We start from the raw sequence: 6,534 nt of genomic DNA, 5'->3' as shown, positions 1-6,534 counted from the left end.
AAATTCTTTTGTAACCTTGGTTAAATGCACTGACATGAGCTGTGAGGTCATATAAGGACAGGTGTGCGTCTTTCCTAATCAGGTCCCATGTGTTTAATTAAACACAGCTGGATTTGAATGAAGGAGTAGAACCTTCTCAAGGAGGATCAGAAGGAAATGGACTGCATGTGAGTTAAATATGTGAGTGTCACAGCAAAGGGTCTGAATACTTTTGACCATGTGATATTTCAGTTTTTCTGGGGGAGCAAAGTGTATATTAATGAACAAAAAAAGAGCTTTTTTGATCTTACAAATTGGCTGCAATGAAACAGTGAAAAATTTAAAGGGGTCTGAATACTTTGTGTACCCATTGTAATCTACAATATTGACTACCAACTTTTAACCACACTTATAGAGGACCTGCCTGTGTCGATTTGGGACACTAAACCGCTTTTCCATTATCTCCTAAACGCTGCATTAAAGTTTCTGTGCATGGGCAAGGGATCGTAGCTCCTGTCTTAGGAAATTGAGGTGTTTGACATGAAGCGATCAGCAGCGAATTAGAAACAACCCAGTGTGAGGTAAGTTGAGGAACTTAACCATCAAGAGGACGACACATATATGAATGAGTCCTTCTGTAGGATGAACAATATTTTCCAATCAGGAGTTAATCTACCCTGACAGTTAATTCCTCAAAACCACTGTGACATCATAGTAGGAAGTGTTAAAGGTTTCTGTTACGCACACTCGACGTGCATTGCAGCTCTGATAGGGCAGTTTTCTGGCAAAAATGACAAAAGGGAGGAGGGGGAGATGGTGCTGGGTTTAGATGGAATAGATGGAGAACGAGTGTTATATATTCCACATAAGGGAGGGATGTGTAGTGACATTATGAATCAGTCTAGTTGAAAAGAGAAGCCAAGCAGTTGAAAGATTAAATTGCAGGAGATCAATATAGTGTAGTATTTGTGGTACAGTTAGTTGGACAGTGACATAACAGTAAGAAGGTATTATGTACAGTTATTACACTGTATTACAAGTATTTAGCTAAAGAAAGATGCACTATATGCTGATACTCTATTAGTTGTTTTTGTGACATCAAACACTACTGAACAGCTTCCCTGTGTCTAAAGAAATTCTATGATAAAAAGAAAACCAAAACATTCTACTCAATAATATTCATGTGTATATACACCAATGACTTTTTGTTGCTTGATGATATTAGATACATCCCAATAAAAGTTACATTTTATTCTTGACAAATGATAAATATGTAATATGTATATTATATATGTATATGATGATAAATATCTAATGCGGATTTCAGTAAAACCCAGGTCATTCAGTGGGTAGTATGAACTCTCTTTGTATCAAAACCAGAAGTGGGTTTAACGACCAGTCCCATTCGTTTTTAATTTTTCACTCTGCATCCTCAAATCTATACGTTTTTTTATTTTTCCATGTAAAAAAGTGTGCGAGGGCTTGTTTTCTGCATAACAAATTGCAATTCATAGTGACAGTATTTAAAATTCCATGCAGTGTACTGGGACGCATGAAAAATATTCTAAATGTAGTGAAATTCGTGAAAAAACGCTTTTGCGCCATTTTCTTTTGGGCTTGGATTTGCGCCTCAAATGACATGTCTCTTATTGTTTGGTTCGGTACGATCACTGAGATACCATATGTGTATAGGTTTTTTAATGTTTTCATACATTTACAATAATTAAAACCTGTACAAAAAAAAATAAATGTCTTCATTTTGCCATGTTCTGGTGCAAATAACCTTTTCATACTTCAGTGTTCGGAGCTGTGGGTGGTGTAATTTTTTGCTACTTTCGAGGTCGCTTTCAATGCTATTATTTTGAGGACTGTATGGCCTCTGCTTCTGATCATCTTTATAAAAATGTTTATATTTTGCAAAATGGCAAAAAAGTGGCATTTTCCACTTTGGCCGCTATTTTCCGATAAGGGGTTAAACGCTGGGAATAACCGGTATTATATTTTGATAGATTGGACATTTTGGGACAGTGCCATATCTAACATGATTTATTACTTTTATTGTTTATTTATATCAGTATCATATAGTCATTTTTCCAAATCGTCTATTACCATGTGCAAATCGCACATTGCAATAAATGTGTTACAACGAGACAGCCTGAGGTCTTTGGCTGTCACAGTAACAGATTTCCACTCCCCTTACTACATCCTGACGATGCCCAACAACTAACACTGTCATCCGTGCCGGCAACAATCACAGGTGTTAATCCTTTCCATGTCGGCACCCATCTTAGCTGTGATCATCACTGCCCACGACGTCATCGTGGAGCGACGATCAGTTACCATGATATCCTGGGGTCTTTATAAGACCCTTGGACTTTGGTCATTTGTCAAAATCCCTATATATTTCTATACTGTAGTATAGCAGTATATGGTAGGATCGATTAGAAAACCTAGGGTTAAATTACTCTAGGGAATCTAAAAAAAAATAGTAAAAAAATATATAAAAATGTTTTAAAAAACCCTTTTTCTGTGGACTAATAAAAATAAACAAAAATCATAAACATGTTACGTATTGTCGCGTCCCAATCAATATTTAAAAATGGTTATTCCCATTGGTAATGAAAAATAGGGCCAAATGTCTGAAACGCCTTTTTTGTACAAAAGATTTTAATTTTTTAAATCCACTAAAACCTATATACATTTGATAGTACTGACCCAAAGAATTAAGGGGTGGTGTCAATTTAACTCCAGCTTCCCAGTATATGCCAAGGAATACTGTCACTAGGAAGTACAAAGAAAACCTTTATACAGCTCTGTATGGGGAAAAATAAAAACGTAAAAAAAAAATTGAAAATGGGGAGTGAAAAAGAAACAAAAAAGAGCCAGGTCCTTAAACCTCTAAGGGGTTAAAATAACACGTAAAAAAATGTTAAGTGTCTTCATGAAAGGATTAATCTTGCAATTATTGATAAATAAATTGCCAAAGCACTCAAAGCCTTTCGGCAGTATTAGCAAACTAGGGATATTGGCACTTTGGCGTGGAGTGGGTGTTTTTATTTCCACTTGAGATTATTTGGGTACTGGAACACTCCCTTTAAACTGTTGCCACTTGACCAGGTACAATATATTATCTAGGTCAGTGATGGCGAACCTTTCAGAGACCGAGTGCCCAAACTACAACCAAAATCCACTTATTTACCATGAAGTGCCAACATGGCATTTCAAGCAGTAACTTATTGCTCCCTGTTCAACATCATTCAATTGTATTGGCTTTCCTAAGGCCACCAATACAGTTGAAAGATGGTGGGCAAATAAGTTCAGACCATCATTTTAGCTTCTCTCCAGGAAGAATGGTGGGTCCAGCAGGAGGACCTCCAAAGACAATGCAGTTTTGTCAACACCTTCTCACTTTTCCCGCAGTTTCAAAGAGCCAATGAATTGTCGCTTTAAAATAGCGCTGTGTGCTGCATCCCTTAATTTGCTTGAGACTGCAGGAAGATTTGGTGGATTTTGTCCTGTTTGGTGAAATTGGGGCGATGGCTTGAGTGCCCACAGAGAAGGCTCAGAGTGCCACCTCTGGCACCCATGCCATAGGTTCGCCACCACTGATCTAGTGGATAGATTTGTTGAAATGTTAATTCACTGGTTAGATAACAAAATGTTATCTACCTTGACGGGGTTACAATATTGGCAGTGAAGAATACTTATCTTTTTTGTGTGTAAACTTTGAGAATATAGAATAAAAGTAAGGTTCCCTTTATGCAATCAGCACCTCACCTTCAATAAGGAATCTACAGCTGCCCATCTGCTGTGCTCCATGGTATGAGATAAGAAAGAGATAAAATTTGTTCATTATTGGTACATTAAATATATCTTCACATTTGGAATAGTTCCCCTGCTTTCCAGTTCACTGCTTGAAATATTAAATACCATCACTAGGAAGTACAATTTGTTTGTACAAAGTTTCAGCGTTCAAAACCTATACATTAAAAGGGAGTCTACTAGCCCCAATTCTTCTCACAAATAAAGTAAGTATTGATAAAGGTATTCTATGAGCTTTCCAGACAGAAGTTATTTTTGAGAAAATTATTTTTTTTTGTTTACCAATTAGCTTCTGGTTTTACCAGGGGTGTGGCCATACTGCAGGTTCATTCATTTTTTCCTTTTTAAACTGTATTTCTAGAGGAGAGGTCAGTTATTGTATAAAGGGCATTGCTGGGGGTACTGGAGCAAATCGAAAGCAAGATAACATGGGCCTTAGCAGGTGAGGGCCGGCTGCACTTAGAATTTCATTTGCATAAATAAAAAATACATTTTCTCATAAGTAACAGATGCCAGGAAGACAGCAAGTGTTCAATAGGAAAACTTATAGTGACATGGTTTACTTCTTTAGTTATTAGTAAAATTCCATAAACTCAGGATTAAGAGGCTTGAAAGAGTCTGGTTTGTTGGATGGTCAGTAAGATCCAAAAAACAGAACAATACCAAAATGAATTGTCCACATGACTTTTCTTTCAATCATAGGTGTTGCACTTTTTTCACTTAAATTCATTCTAGTCTTAGAGAAAGAATTGCTAAATTGTATGTAGCTGTTTGTATTGGCAGCAGCTAAAAGTTTACAAACACTTTATTGCAAATGTTGGACAAGCAGCATGAGTAACATAAAATACTCAATTTGTTTTTCCCTCAAATATATTTAAAATCCTATAAACTTTTTCCTACTTAATTTACTGTGAATCCTCCTGATATGCAGATTATAACCCGTCAAAAGAATTCTATAAAAAAACTTCAATATACATTCTATGAAAAAATCCACTTTGTTGACATTTTAAAAGTAAATGTTATTTTCAGTCTCTTGAAAGCAATTACAATATTGTTTTAAATTGATACATTATAAAAACCAGAAGAATATTGATTGTCCCTATACTTATACAGTTCACCATAAAACTACCATAAAAGTTTTTATTCTCTGACTCATTAGAAAGCTTTGGGATGCAAATTGTATTGTCTGTATTTGGGAGTTATATTCTCACTTCTTGTCTTCATGTGTGTCAGGTGCCAACTCACAGTCTTGTGTGGACTGAAAAGGAGTCCTGCCACTCAAATTCAATACCACTGGGCTGTTGGAAATTGATGAGAAATGATTTCTCACTGAAGCCATTTTGGCCTATGGTCACATACAGATTGTTTGTTTTTTTCCTCTTCCTGGCTTTAGTGATTTGTCACTCATGCCTTGCTGAACCAATTTTTTTAATGGCCTTTTCATACTTAAGTTTTTCTTCACTGGTCAGTGGAAAAAAAACCTAAAGTGTGAAAAAGCCCATTGAAAAAAAACTGGTTCAGTAAGGCATGAGAGACAAATCACTAAAGCCAGGAAGAGAAAACCAATCTGTGTGTGTCCGTAAACCAAAAGGACTTCAGTGAAAAAAAACCAAATGTAAATCCACCCATTGTGATAATGCCAGAGACCGCCAAGATTTATGCCTAGTTATTTCCAGTACTGGCTCGACTAACTACTTCATTCAGTTAAGACAGGAATTTTTGTGAACTACCGGGATTCCAGCCACCAGACCCCCACATATTGTCTCCTATACATAGGGTATAATAATCAAACTTGAGGAATATTTGCTGCACCCCTTCTTTCATCCATTGGAATTTGCTTTGCAGGTTTCGTGCACAGATTGTAGATGAAACGTAGTTAACATTTTGTTCAGTGAGGACCTGACGGATCATAAGACCACCAATAGAGCAGTAACGCAAATATTTTTCTTGAGAATGTGTGGCCAAACAATAAAAATGACTTGGGTAATGATCCAGCAGCTTCTTCATGGATTCTGTCATCTATCTGAATAGAATTATTTTGGTCATTCAAAGGCAGGTCAATGAAAAGGGGGGGGGGGAATACTTTTTTACTTTCATTGTTTGGTCTTCCCAAATTTAATGAACAATTTATGAGCAGCTCTTGAAATAAAAATGTCACCAACAGTTCTATAACATGTTTAACAAAACTATGCTTTGTATAGTTAACCCCTTTTTTGGTTTGAATCTCTCTGTAAGATCTGATTTAATATGAAAGGCAAAAATAATTATGTTCACCTCCTATACAATGCTCACTTATAGTCAACTCTCATGCTGTAGGCACTCTATAACATCACATTTGCAGAAATACTCAATATAGTGACAGACTGCAAGGTTGAGCCCAGTTCAAGCAAAACGTCCCTTCAATCACTCTCATTTTTATCACTTCAAGTAACACAGTTAATGGGTTCCTAATATCTAGTGGCATCCACACAGTCTCACACACATGGTCTTACTGGTAATGTTATCTCAGCCAGCACAGCCAGATTTAATGCAATATATGCAACCAACATTCATTACCAAGTGGTTATTGTGGCAACTGGGAGGATCTATTTAGACTGCGTAGACGCATCATCCAGTCTAAAAGATCCCAATAATAAACAGCACAGCCAGGACCAATGATCTTCAAGAAAGAATAAATATTTTTTTTTTCCTGTTTTGTACTTAAACATGATGCAAACACCATGCATCCCACCT

Source organism: Engystomops pustulosus, chromosome 4 (assembly GCF_040894005.1).
Source record: "Engystomops pustulosus chromosome 4, aEngPut4.maternal, whole genome shotgun sequence".
NCBI classification, from domain to species: domain Eukaryota; kingdom Metazoa; phylum Chordata; class Amphibia; order Anura; family Leptodactylidae; genus Engystomops; species Engystomops pustulosus.
Note: the sequence above shows the minus strand (reverse complement) of the source record.